This window comes from Arachis hypogaea, chromosome 17 (genome assembly GCF_003086295.3).
Source record: "Arachis hypogaea cultivar Tifrunner chromosome 17, arahy.Tifrunner.gnm2.J5K5, whole genome shotgun sequence".
NCBI classification, from domain to species: domain Eukaryota; kingdom Viridiplantae; phylum Streptophyta; class Magnoliopsida; order Fabales; family Fabaceae; genus Arachis; species Arachis hypogaea.
Genome location: NC_092052.1, coordinates 100,140,148 through 100,155,430, shown reverse-complemented (window position 1 = coordinate 100,155,430; position 15,283 = coordinate 100,140,148).

The window sequence follows — 15,283 nt, the reverse complement described above, 5'->3', positions numbered from 1 at the left end:
GGTGTTCATCCCTCCGACTTGGCAGCCAATCCAGAAGAATTCCGTCATCCCTGCGCGGAATATAGCGGCTGGATTTTCTGCGTCCTCGCATCTGTAGAGGAACCCTCGCTCAGGCCGCTCATCGTAGTAGTCACCGAAGGCGATGGGTAGCTCCGCCATAGAAGCCACCTTGTACACCGCAGTTGAACGGGCTGCATCCAAAAAAACTTTGCACGTGGCCTACATGTTAAACAGATCCTGGATCGAGGTCGATCCAACCCTCGTGGCAATCATAACCCATATATCTAGAGGTAGAAGACTCAGCGGACCATCGCGTGAGGGGACACCTTTCCCTTTCCTTCTCTCGTTTCTGGCCTTCTTGTCTATACTGCCTTTGGCGGATGTAGCACCTGTCTTCAGCCTACACATGGGTATTGTTGGAGGGGGAATATGTTACAGGGGGATATCCATGTGTGTGGAAGGAATAGCAATCGTAACGAAAGAACGTTCGTGAGGGAAGATATTTAAACTGCAAGTTCTCTAAACACCTTAGCGTATAGGTCAGGTTTCGTGCCACATACGCCTAATCCTTTACGCCCACGAGAACCGATGCCTCATATGTGGGTCTCGCACAGGCATCGAAGAAACTACAAACGTAATTATTAACACTGGGTATTGAAAATATCAAGGTGGTTAAAGCAAATCTGACCCAAATTTTGATTCATTTCCAAAGCAAATTTAAAATCAAAATAAAAAAATCTTGATTTAGGTCCAACGTAAATTTAAGATCAAATACAAAATAGAAAGCGTGAGGAAAGAAAATAGAAGGAAGGAAAATGTGAGGAAAAACTGATATTAAAACTCATAATAGTAGCTTAGAAAGTGTGAGGAGAGGAAACATAAGGAAAGAGAATGAGAGGAAAAAAGAGTGATACAAAAAGTAAAGAGGTAATATTTAATAGACTTTAAATATTTTACTTTTATTTTATACATTTTATCTTTTATTTATAAAAGTAAGTTAGGCAATTTAGGCACAATAATAAAAAACACCATAAAATTCTTCTGTTTTTTTTATGTTGCTTGAATAGAAAGACAATTGATAAAGAAAAATAAGAAGAATTAATTTTTTTTCAAGAATATAAGAAAATAGTCTGAAGAAAGAAAATTATGACGAAGTAAGACTATATTAATATATTTATTCGTAGAATATATAAATAACATTATAATGGTGCGTTTAGAAAATTCTTTAGTAAAAAATGTGTTACAGATTGTATTTTGGAATTTGAATGCACCATCTATGTTATCGATAAGTTTTTTTAAAGTTTATCCCTTTTTATTTTCGAATTTGGATCCTCTAAATTTTAAATTTGAACTTTAGAGGATAAAATGTGATCTTTTACCTTTAAATGATTTCTCTCTCATATTTATTATCTGTCCCACTTATAAAATAAATAGTGAGAGATCACACTTTACTCTCAAAGTAAAATTGAAACTATCCTTTATTTTAGATTAAGTATTATAAATAATACTTTGACACTGGACACATCAGTAATTTCACCTATGACTCGAAACATTTAGCAGTTTTCTCCATACGTTTGGAATTTAAACTGGCATGTGGGCCCCCCGCCATTGTTCCTCCAGTCATCCATTGATATGCTGATCCAAACATAGGCTAACACGAAAGTTTAACATTTAACTGAACTTAAACCTTAATAAAAGCCAATGGTAATCAACGTAACCAAACAACTAAATTCACAGTTAAATGATGGTGAGTAACCATATGTCAAACAGCTGTTGTATATTAATGGGCAGATATCCGTAACGTGTGCCCTTGGTCTCGCCAGTTACAAGTACCCATCAGTTGACAGCAGGCTTGGCTTTGCTGAACACCAAACTACACTTACCACGACACGCGACTGGTAACTTCCCAGCTGGACCCGTTCCCTACACACAAACTCGACAATGTCGCAGGATTCAATCAACCAACCGATCCCATTCCATAGCAGGAAGTTTGAGGAACTGTCGGTCTCGGAACTGATCGATCTCCTCGTCATGGAGGTAAACTCTTCAAAGTGTGACAGGCTCCACACAATTAACCGAGAGTTGGGAGTTAAAACCGCGGCTCAAGTTCGCATGTACCGTGAACAAAAGGCTGCGAGGAACGTCACATACATGACTCGCTGTGTCGAGCGAAATACGACGGAGCCTACAACAGAGCTGCACGTCGACGAGGGGGACAGCACATCGCGTCGGCTAGAGACGTAGGTGGGAGATGGGAAATAGGAACACAGAACCACGGTTTGTGAGCTGATGACTCAGGCAGATGTCCCGACGGTCAACACCGGTTACCGTCGTCAGGTGGAAGAAAGGGACGCAGCAAAGTGGGTTGCACTGGAACAACGGGTGGCAGAGCTGGAAAGGCAGCACGCAGTGCTGCTCCGCCATTTTCCTGCCACAGTGTCGTAGTCTGAACAACACTGGAACCACCCGGGGACCCCATCAGAGAATGACAACGCTGCGGGAGTCCGTTGACGTTGCGGTCAGATGCACGTCTCCTAAAAAAAAAACCTTCGTCTGCCTCTTTGTAGTAAAATATAGAAACTGGTTGCATTTTGAAGTTGCGTGTGTCCTTATGTGATTCTGAATCTGTTTTAATGCCTTGTTTTGAAATGCACTGTAAGGGATCATGGCATCTTGATGCAACTTAAAACAACCCATGTGATGAATTAAGGCTTCTTGCCCCATTAACAATGCTTATCGGGAACAGTGACAACTAAACGTGCAAACCTGTGCCGTTAGGCTAAAGAGTTACTATGCGAGTGCTTTTTTTCCTTCCTATATAATTATAGCGTTATTTATTATACATTACAGTGACTGTGTCAGTAGTCACTTCCGTCCAGTCACATCCCTTCCACGAAGCGTACCCTACACGATACTGGCGTGTGAAACGAGGCGACCTTGTTCATTTAATGCCAACTGATGGTTGCTAAAATGTGGTTTATCATTTGACAAAGTTTTGTTTTTTTCCTTGGGAAAGTAATTATTTTAATTCTGAGTAAGTATTGAATATATCCCCGACTAAAATACTCGAACTTCTTAATTTTTAACGTGGATAGAGGGTTGGTGCATACCAGAGTTATGAAGCTAATATGGTGTTTCAATCGAACATGAGGGCAGCACAAAATAAATCAGACCGTCCAGGTTGGGTCCCTCCAACTGTGTATATCCCCATAACTCAGTATTTCTCACATGTCCATTGTTTAAAAAAAAGTAAAAAAAAAATGATACACGGTAATCACCGTGGAAATGGGGTTTTTCCAATAAAAAAGAAACCATAATAACATTATATTATAGTGATTTACTATGACAAAGAACCCACATGTATCACAAATAAGAGACCAAAGGAATAACAGTCGAACGAGTGGACACTATCGCCTTCCTGCGAAATATTTTGTTTCTTTTGGAAGGGACACAAAACAATTTCCACGTGCCTCGCTCTCACCTGGTTCAAGTACATGCACACGACCAGATATGGAAAACAAGTGAACAACGATGTAAATTGCAAAAGGAGTAGCCATACACCACGTGACCATCTGGATATTGCCAAAAAAGGTTGACCCACTATCCATAACCTAATTGTTACGAGGGCTATTGGTGTAACGGGCCAACTGCTCTTTCAGGCGTGCGAGCTCCTCTTCCAGTTGAGACATTCGGTCCGCCAAGGGCACCGTCCGTAAGCGCCACAACTACTCAGCCTGATCCCTAAAACGGGTAGCAACCATGTAATTAAAGTCCCAAAGCTTCTTCCCATGCTCTTTCTAGCAACCGTTCCAACGTGATGAATGCGGCATCCTGCTGGGCCAACCAGTGGTCCATCGAGTAGCAACCGTTGACCAAGAAATTCACCCCCTCTGGTCTGTTGCACAAGTGCACTCCGTAGGCGAAATAATCCTTTTCACCAAGACAAACGACCGTGAGGGGGAAAAATTGGGAGGACCCACACCGTGTTTCATGCAGGCCATGTTGAGCTTCTCCACTATATCATCCACCATAATGAACTCCGATGTGTTCCATTTGGGGATGACATCTGCAAATGGACAAACAAGGAAATAAGTTACCGATTTTACTAGATCGAACCAGAATAGAAGTAGTAAGCACCCATACCAGCTACGAGCAGGTACTTAGCATACCTATCCTGCCGCGCTCGATATCCGCCGAAGTGATAGTGGAGTAGGAACCCCCGGCGCCTTCCCCCGCATCACGTTGGCACCCGGAGACTGACGCTGATGCACTTGTTGTCGATCCTGTTCTCGGTCCCATCGTGTGATGCCTGTTACAACGATGTGTTGGTAAGAACATTCCTCCTTTTATAGAGAAACATGTATCCTCGCGTAGCAACCCCAATGGAATGCCACAACCGCTTTGGGGGATCCACATCTTATCCAAATGGACATGAAACTTATGCGATGGTAAGTCAGACCATTGTTGTAACTGCTTATTTGGTCGTAGACAATATCTGTACACTAAACACATTATTCTGAAGATGAAAAGCTATTTCTGAACCAGCTGTAACTGCTAAAATTAGCCAATTTAATAATTACTAGCGGCTTGATTAGTGCCTATTCAAGTACCCTTTTATTGTTTTTTAAGAAATTAATTTTTTATTTTTAGTGTGGAAAACCATTGTGGATCCCCTCCAGTAAAAAAAAAGGTGAATGATACGGTTAATTAAGTGGGACTACAACGCTAATTAAGTGGCACCACAACATTACCCACAAAAAAATGATAACAATGTTACCAAAAAAAAAAAACCGAAATACACGTTAATTAAGTGGGACAACAACGCTTTGGCTCATCAGACGCTCCTCCTTATAAATCCATCGTCACCCCCTAAGCATCTCTGGTCGCAATACTTGCCTCACGCTTGCCCCAATGTAAATACGAGTCCAGAACTCCCAGGTGAACTGACAATGTCCAAAGATTCTGTCACCGAACCAACCAACCAGAGGCGCATGGAGGACCTAGCAGACCGTCCGGTCGCGGCCCTGATTGACATCATCCATCTGGAGGACAATTGTGCAAAGTGTGATCTGGTTGAGGAGGTACTGGTAAGGCGGGATAATGATCTGGTTGAGGGCGTCAGTGGGACCATAGGGGGGGTATTCAATTAGAGTTGTATAGGGATATACTAGAGCACGCAGCATTTCCAAGGCACGGTAACTAGTACCTCAGTACCTGTCGAGCTACCCTGCAATTCTACCCCGGTGACCCCACACGGGTACAACGGGAACGCAAAGCGTGGTAATTATTACCTGCTCTGGAGCAATATCCCCCCCCCACTTGGACGCGTGTCCGTTGCCTCGTTTGCCAAGAAAATTTATTCTCCAAAACAGGGATTCAGAAAATTTAAATCTGGGCCAATTTGTGTAAAGGACCCGTTTGGATAGGTGCATAAGTAACTTTTTTTTTTTTTATCATTTTTCTCTTCAATAAGCATTTTTAAACCCAAAAAATCCAAACACAGAATAACTTATTCATAAGTTACTTTTAATATAAGTATTTATTATTTATGTTATATTTTCATAAGTAATTTAATTAAGCTGTTTATCCAAACTGAGCCTAAATAGCCTAATCATTCTCTTTCTGATAAAGTAGCTTAAATAACAGATAATTATATTAAGGGTTCGTCTGGAAAACTTCAAAAGCTACTTTTTTTAGCTTTTGACTTATAAAAAGTTACATTAAAATAGTGTTTGGTACAATTTTTTAGATAAACTTTTAAGTTTTCAAAATGTTATTTAAGAGCTTTTGAAGAAGTTAAAAAATGTGACTACTCTTATTTTCAAAAGCTATTTTATCACTCCTATAAAAGTAACATGTAAATAAGTTATTTTATGTTTCGAACTTTAATTTTAAGAACTACTTTATTTTATAGAAACGAAAAAAATAAAATAAAATAATTACGAGGGAGAAGTCATTTTTTTAAACTAATTTTAAAAACTCCTAAATATCTTCTTAGAAAGCCGCAATTTAATTTTAAAAATTATAAAAGAGACTTTTAAACTACTACTTTTGATAAGTCAAGAAACTGAATAATTTATTTTGAAACCTCCCAAGCGGACCCGTACTCCAACACACAAATGCAAGATAAAATGTTCAGTTAAGTAATGTTCACCGGAACCAGTTTTCCCCGTTGAGGGTAATGTTACGGTTTCGGGCCAAACGTGTGGTGCACGTCTCGCTGACTCCCGTTGCACAACACTAAAATATAATTCCTGTCATCTCTGGCCGCCACTCTACCTCTACGTCTGCAGGTTTAGGGTGAGATTGCATCCCATTAGGGTGAGACTGCATCCCGATTCAACTCCGCCACCGAACCGGACGATGTCGCAGGACTCCGTGCCAAAAACAACGGGGCACGTTAGTCCCGCTGTTCTGCAGGGACTGTCGATCGAGGGATTGATCAGCCTCATCCGCACGGAGGAGAACTGTGTAGAATGTTCCATGCCCATAACCATCCCGAACCAACGGCCGTCGATGACGACGGTTCGGTGGGCAACTAACATGCAGACTTATCGGCGTGGTCCTAAAGCAGGCCATTTAAGATTCCAAAAATACAGCCGTTGTCGGTAATATTGTTCAGCTCACTGCTCGGTATTTTAGACGGTGAACATTTTGTTTTGGGGGTTTTATAATATTGTGTAGACTTAACATGGCGTTCTAAGTACTACCCGACGTATAATGCCTACGTATATCAACCTTTTGTTTTGTATGGTGCTTAATTTTAATATAATATAAATATAATTATAAGTGTTTAGTATCATAACAAAAATTAATATTTATTTATGAAAAGTATGAGTAGCACAATAAAATTGATAACTTTTTAAGGTTTTCTTTTTTTTTCTTGCGACAATTGACAACATTTTGTTTTTTAATTAATTTATGATTCACAATATAAACAACAAGAGTAATGCTAGGGAGACGAAAAAAAATAGCCAGAACTTGTCTTATTTAGCATTTATTAATTGTCGTGACAATTAATAAATGCTAAATAAGGCAAGTTATGGATATTTTTGGCTGATTTTCTTTGGTTACCAAACATTTCCGAAACAACAATACGTATTGTAAACCATACTATAATACACATTATTGACACTCTAGTATTTTTTTTATTTAGTTACGTTTTGGGTGATAATATTTCATTACTTTTCATCATTCTAGAGAGGACCAACAACATCAAACATACGTTGAGTGAACTCGCATACCATCTGCTCGAATGAACAACAACAAAATACACTCAGGTTGGTTACAACGAAGCATCATTTGAACTTAAACAGATTAAAGAAACGCAAGACCTCGGACTCGGCCAGGCATTGGACACACGATACACTCGACGGAGCATTGGCGGCACCCATGGTCCCGCGGGTCGGCATATGCTTGACCGGCAGAGGACGGGCTTCCTTGGATCTAACGGGTGCACCCCAGCAAACAGATTTGTGAACAGCTGCCCAAGCATTTCTCTGCACGCTTTAATTTCCCCAGCAGCCCGTACATTGGCATACATCTTAAGACCAGTGCCGATATGCTCATTGTGCCCGACACCCGGAGTAAGTATTAGCATCGTAGAGAAGTAGCGCGCGCAGATATCACCCGCATTGGCGGGCTCAATGAGGGTGTTCATCCCTCCGACTAGACGGCTAATCCAGAAGAATTCCGTCATTGCTACGTGAAATATAGCGGCCAGATTTCCTGCGTCCGCGTATCTATAGAGGAATCCCCACTCAGGGCGATAGGTAGCTCCGCCATAGAAGCCACCTTGTACATCGCAGTAGAACGGGATGCATCCAAAAAAACCTTGCAGGTCGCCTGCATGCTAAACAAATCCCGGATTGAGGCCAACCCAACCCTTGCAGCAATCATCACCTATATATCCAGATGCAGAAGACCAACCGGACCCCGCGCGGGGGAACGCCTGTCCCTTTCCTTCTCTCATTTTTGGCCTTCTTGTCCATCCTGACTGTGGCCATGGTAACACCCGTTTTCAGCCTACACATGGGTATTGTTGGGGGGGGGGGAATAGGAAACAAGATGACCTCCGTGAGTATGGAAAACCAGTTGGAACGAAGGAACCTTGGGGAGGGAACATATTTAAACTATAAGTTCTCTAAAAGCGTTAGCAGATAGGTCAGGTTCTCTGCCACATACGCCTACATTTACGCCCACGATAACCAATGCCTCGTCTATGGGTTTCGCACGGGTGATGAGCGGATAATTTATACGCTTTTTGGCATTGTTTTTAGTATGTTTTTAGTAGGATCTAGTCACTTTTAGGGATGTTTTCATTAGTTTTTATGTTAAATTCACATTTCTGGACTTTACTATGAGTTTGTGTGTTTTTCTGTGATTTCAGGTATTTTCTGGCTGAAATTGAGGGACTTGAGCAGAAATCAGATTCAGAGGTTGAAAAAGGACTGCTGATGCTGTTGGATTCTGACCTCCCTGCACTCAAAGTGGATTTTCTGGAGCTACAGAACTTGAAATGGCGCGCTTCCAATTGCGTTGGAAAGTAGACATCCAGGGCTTTCCAGAAATATATAATAGTCCATACTTTGGCCAAGAATTAACGACGTAAACTGGCGTTCAACGCCAGCCTTCTGCCCAAATCTGGCGTCCAACGCCAGAAAAGGATCCAAAACCAGAGTTGAACGCCCAAACTGGCACAAAAACTGGCGTTCAACTCCACAAATGGCTTCTGCACGTGCAACACTCAGGCTCAGCCCAAACGCACACCAAGTGGGCCCAGGAAGTGGATTTATGCATCAATTACTTACTCATGTAAACCCTAGTAGCTAGTTTATTATAAATAGGACCTTTTACTAGTCTTTTTGAGGATCTTTGGTCTCAGTTTTAATCAATTGTTCATCTTAGGAGACTATTGATCACGCTTTAGGGGGCTGGCCATCTCGGCCATGCCTGGACCTTCACTTATGTATTTTCATACGGTAGAGTTTCTACACTCCATAGATTAAGGTGTGGAGCTCTGCTGTTCCTCAAAGATTAATGCAAAGTACTACTGTTTTCTATTCAATTCTTCTTATTTCTCTTCTAAGATATCCATTCGCACCCAAGAACGTGATGAAGGTGATGATTATGTGTGACGCTCATCATCCTTCTCCCTTATGAACGCGTGCCTGACAAACACTTCTGTTCTACATGAATTAAGCTAGAATGAGTATCTCTTGGATCTCCTAACTAGAATCTTCGTGGCGTAAGCTAGAATGATGGCGGCATTCAAGAGAATCCGGAAGGTCTAAACCTTGTCTGTGGTATTCTGAGTAGGATTCAATGATTGAATGACTGTGACGAGCTTCAAACTCGCGAGTGCTGGGCGTTAGTGACAGACGCAAAAGGAGGGTGAATCCTATTCCAGCATGATCGGGAACCGACAGATGAATAGACGTGCCGTGACAGGGTGCGTGAGCATATTATTCACTGAGAGGAGGGGATGTAGCCACTGACAACGGTGATGCCCTTGCATAAAGCCAGCCATGGAAAGGAGTAAGACTGATTGGATGAAGATAGCAGGAAAGCAAAGGTTCAGAGGAACGAAAAGCATCTCCATTCGCTTATCTGAAATTCCTACCAATGAATTACATAAGTATCTCTATCCCTATTTTATTATATTAAATTCGAAAACACCATTATCACTTTATATCTGCCTGATTGAGATTTACAAGGTGACCATAGCTTGCTTCATACCAACAATCTCCGTGGGATTCGACCCTTACTCACGTAAGGTATTACTTGGACGACCCAGTGCACTTGCTGGTTAGTTGTATCGAAGTTGTGACAATTATGTATTAAGATCAAAGCACCAAGCTTTGGAGCCATTACCAGGGATTGTTCGAGCCTGGACATCACAATTCGTGCACCAAGTTTTTGGCGCCGTTGCCGGGGATTTGTTTATTCCTGTTTGGCGCCAAGAATCGTCTGAGTTTTCGGCAAGAGTTGTCAAAGATCCCAATCCCGGCAACAACACCAAGTTTTTGGCGCCGTTGCCGGGGATTGTTTGAGTTTGGACAACTGACGGTTCATCTTGTTGCTCAGATTAGGTAATTTTCTTTTTGTTTTCTTTTCAAAAAATTTTTCAAAAATATTTCAAAATATTCTCATCTGTTTTCGAAAAAAAAATGTTTTCAAAAATTTATTCAAAATTTTTAAGAATGAATTCTAGTGTTTCATGAAGCATGTGAAGCCTGGCTGGCTGTAAAGCCATGTCTAAATTCATTTGGACTGAGGCTTGCAATTTGTTATCAAAGAGCAACTTAGTTGTTGCTCATCCACCTGCTGCTGATCCATGATCACCTGCTGAAGCTTGGCTGGCCATTGGCCATGTCTAGTGTTTTGGACCGGAGCTTTCTTTGAAAGCTTGGCTGGCTAGTGAGCCATGTCTAATTCCTGGACTGAAGCTTTAGACTAACATGGCAAGATTCCTGAAATTCATATTAAAAATTTTTGGAATCCTTATTTTTCCTTTTAATATGCGAAAAATATAAAATAAAAATCCAAAAAAATTAGAAAATCATAAAAATCAAAAATATTTTGTGTTTCTTATTTGAGTCTTGAGTCATATCATAAGTTTGGTGTCACTTGCATAAGCATCTTGCATTTTTTTTCGAAAATATCATGCATCCATAGTGTCCTTCATGATCTTCAAGTTGTTCTTGGTAAGTCTTCTTGTTTGATCTTGATGATTTTTTGTTTTGTGTCTTTTCATGTTTATCATATGCATTCTTGAATTCTTAGTGTCTAAGCATTAAAGAATTCTAAGTTTGGTGTCTTGCATGTTTTCTTTGCATTAAAAATTTTTCAAAAATATGTTCTTGATGTTCATCATGACATTCAAGGTGTTCTTGGTGTTCATCTTGACATTCATAGCATTCTTGCATGCATTCATTGTTTTGATCTAAAAATTTCTTGCATTGCATAATTTTCATGTTTTTCATAAAAATTCAAAAATAAAAAAAATATCTTTCCCTTTTTCTCTCATCAAATTCAAAAATTTGGATTGACTTTTTCAAAAATTTTTAAAATCAAATTGTTTCTCATGAGTCAAATCAAATTTTCAATTTGAAAATCTTATCTTTTTCAAAATCTTTTTCAAAAATCAAATCTTTTTCAAAATTATTAGTTATTTTCGAAAATTTCAAAAATATTTTTCAAAAATCTTTTTCTTATTTTTATACCAAATTTTCGAAAATAACATCATCAATTAATGTTTTGATTCAAAAATTTGAAGTTTGTTACTTACTTGTTAAGAAAGATTCAAACTTTAAAGTTCTAGAATCATATCTTGTGATCTCTTATGAATCAAGTCATTAATTGAGATTTTAAAAATCAAATCTTTTTCAAAACTAATTTCAATCATATCTTTTCAAAAATATCTTCTTATCTTATCTTTTTCAAAAATATCTTTTCAAAATATCTTTTCTAACTTCCTAACTTCCTACCTTTTCAAAGTTTGTTTCAACTAACTAACTAACTTTTTGTTTGTTTCTTAACTTTTTCAAAACCACCTAACTAATTCTCCCTTTCTAATTTTCGAAAATATCTCCCCCTTATTCAAAAATTTCTTTTTAATTAACTAATTATTTTTATTTTTATTTTTGATTTCAAAAATTTTCAAAAAAAAAAAAAAATACTAACAATTTTCAGAAACCATTTTCAAAAATCACTAACTCTTTTTCAAAATAATTTTCGAAAATTATCCCTCCCCCATCTCATTCTATTTATTCATTCATATCCTAACATCTCATCTCACCTCTCTTCCATCCTCACAGTTGTGTTTCTTCCATTATATTACATTCTTTGTCTTCCCCTCTTCTTCCACTTACATAGGGGAACCTCTATACTGTGGTAAAGAGAATCTCTATTATTATTATTATTTTTCTGTGCCCTCTTCTTTGTCATATGAGCAGGAGCAAGGATAAGAACATTCTTGTGGAAGTAGATCCAGAACCTGAAAGGACTCTGAAGAGAAAATTAAGAGAAGCTAAAATACAACAATCCAGAGATAACCTTTCAGAAATTTTCGAACAGACAGAGGAGATGGCAGCCGAAAATAATAATAATGTAAGGAAGATGCTTGGTAACTTCACTGCACCTAATTCCAATTTACATGGAAGAAGCATCTCCATTCCTGCCATTGGAGCAAACAACTTTGAGCTGAAACCTCAATTAGTTTCTCTAATGCAGCAGAACTGCAAGTTTCATGGACTTCCATCTGAAGATCCTTTTCAGTTCTTAACTGAATTCTTGCAGATATGTGATACTGTTAAGACTAATGGAGTAGATCCTGAAGTCTACAGGCTCATGCTTTTCCCTTTTGCTGTAAGAGACAGAGCTAGATTATGGTTGGATTCTCAACCCAAAGATAGCCTGAACTCTTGGGATAAGCTGGTCACGGCTTTCTTAGCCAAGTACTTTCCTCCTCAAAAGCTGAGCAAGCTTAGAGCTGATGTTCAAACCTTCAGACAGAAAGAAGGTGAATCTCTCTATGAAGCTTGGGAAAGATACCAACAGTTGACCAAAAAGTGTCCTTCTGACATGCTTTCAGAATGGACCATCCTGGATATATTCTATGATGGTTTATCTGAGCTATCAAAGATGTCACTGGACACTTCTGCAGGTGGATCCATTCACCTAAAGAAAACGCCTGCAGAAGCTCAAGAACTCATTGACATGGTTGCTAATAACCAGTTCATGTACACTTCTGAAAGGAATCCTGTGAGCAATGGGACGCCTATGAAGAAGGGAGTTCTTGAAGTTGATACTCTGAATGCCATATTGGCTCAGAACAAAATATTGACTCAGCAAGTCAATATGATTTCTCAGAGTCTGCATGGAATGCAAGCTGCATCCAACAGTACTCAAGAGGCATCTTCTGAAGAAGAAGCCTATGATCCTGAGAACCCTGCAATAGCAGAGGTGAATTACTTAGGTGAACCTTATGGAAACACCTATAACTCAACATGGAGAAATCATCCAAATTTCTCATGGAAGGATCAAAAGCCCCAACAAGGCTTTAATAATGGTGGAAGAAACAGGTTTAGCAATAGCAAGCCTTTTCCATCATCAACTCAGCAACAGACAGAGAACTCTGAACAAAATGCTTCTAATTTAGCAAATCTAGTCTCTGATCTATCTAAGGCCACTGTAAGTTTCATGAATGAAACAAGGTCTTCCATTAGAAATCTAGAAGCACAAGTGGGCCAGCTGAGTAAAAGGATCACTGAAATCCCTCCTAGTACACTCCCAAGCAATACAGAAGAGAACCCAAAAGGAGAGTGCAAGGCCATTGACATAAGCGCCATGGCCGAACCTCTGAGGAGAGGAGAGGACGTGAATCCCAATAAGGAGGACCTCCTGGGACGTCCAGTGATCAATAAGGAGCTTCCCTCTGAGGAACCAAAGGACTCTGAGGCTCATCTAGAGACCATAGAGATTCCATTGAACCTCCTTATGCCCTTCATGAGCTCTGATGAGTATTCCTCTTCTGAAGAGAATGAGGATGTCACTGAAGAGCAAACTGCCAAGTTTCTTGGTGCAATCATGAAGCTGAACGCCAAATTGTTTGGCATTGATGCTTGGGAAGTTGAACCTCCCTTGTTCATCAATGAACTAAGTGATCTGGATCAACTGACATTGCCTCAGAAGAGACAGGATCCTGGAAAGTTCATAATACCATGTACCATAGGCACCATGATCTTTAAGGCTCTGTGTGACCTTGGTTCAGGAATAAACCTCATGCCCCTCTCTGTAATAGAGAAACTGGGAATCTATGGGGTGCAAGCTGCTAAAATCTCACTAGAGATGGCAGACAGCTCAAGAAGACAGGCTTATGGACAAGTAGAAGATGTATTAGTAAAGGTTGAGGGCCTTTACATACCTACTGATTTCATAGTCCTGGATACTGGAAAGGAAGAGGATGAATCCATCATCCTAGGAAGACATTTCCTGGCCACAGCAAGAACTGTGATTGATGTTGACAGAGGTGAAATAGTCCTTCAATGGAATGAGAACTCCCTTGTATTCAAAACTCAAGGATCTCCCTCTGCAACCATGGAGAGGAAGCTTGAAAAGCTTCTCTCAAAGCAGAGTCAACCAGAGCCCCCACAGTCAAACTCTAAGTTTGGTGTTGGGAAGCCACAACCAAACTCTAAGTTTGGTGTTGAACTCCCATATCCAAACTCTAAGTTTGGTGTTGGAGAGTCTCAACAAAGCTCTGCACATCTGTGAGGCTCCATGAGAGCCCACTGTCAAGCTATTGACATTAAAGAAGCGCTTGTTGGGAGGCAACCCAATGTTTATCTAATTCTTATTTTTATTATTTTTCATGTTTTCTTAGGTACATGATCATGTGGAGTCACAAAATAAATATAAAAATTGAAAACGGAATCAAAAACAGCAGAAGAAAAATCACACCCTGGAGGAGCATCTGTCTGGCGTTCAGCGCCAGAACAGAGCATGGTTCTGGCGCTGAACGCCCAAAATGGGCAGCTTCTGGGCGCTGAACGCCAGAACAGGCATGGTTCTGGCGTTCAACGCCAGAAATGGCACACAGATGGGCGTTGAACGCCCAAAATGGCCACCAACCTGGCGCTGAACGCCAAGAGTTGGATACAAAGGCATTTTTACATGCCTAATGGGTGCAGGGATGTAAATCCTTGAACAACTCAGGATCTGTGGACCCCACAGGATCCACTCAGGATCTGTGGACCCCACAGAATCCCCACCTACCTCCACTCACTTCTTCTCACCACTCTCTTTCACACAACCCCATAAACACTCTTACCCAAAAACCCCTCACCAATCACCTCAATCTCTCTTTCCCACTAAACCTTCACCACTCACATCCATCTCCTCTTCCCCATAAACCTACCTCATAAACTCCACCTACCTTCAAAATTCAAAACCAATTTCCCACCCAAATCCACCCATATGGCCGAACCAATACCCCACCTCCATTCCCTATATAAAGACCTCCATTCTTCATCAAATTCACACAACACACCCCTCTACACTCTCCTTGGCCGAAACCACATCTCCCTCTCCCTCTCCATATTTCTTCTTCTTCTTCTTCTATTCTTTTGTTTATTGCTCGAGGGCGAGCAATATTCTAAGTTTGGTGTGGTAAAAGCATAGCTTTTTTGTTTTTCCATTACCATTGATGGCACCCAAGACCGGAGAATCCTCTAGAAGAGGGAAAGGGAAGACAAAAGCTTCCACATCCGAGTCATGGGAG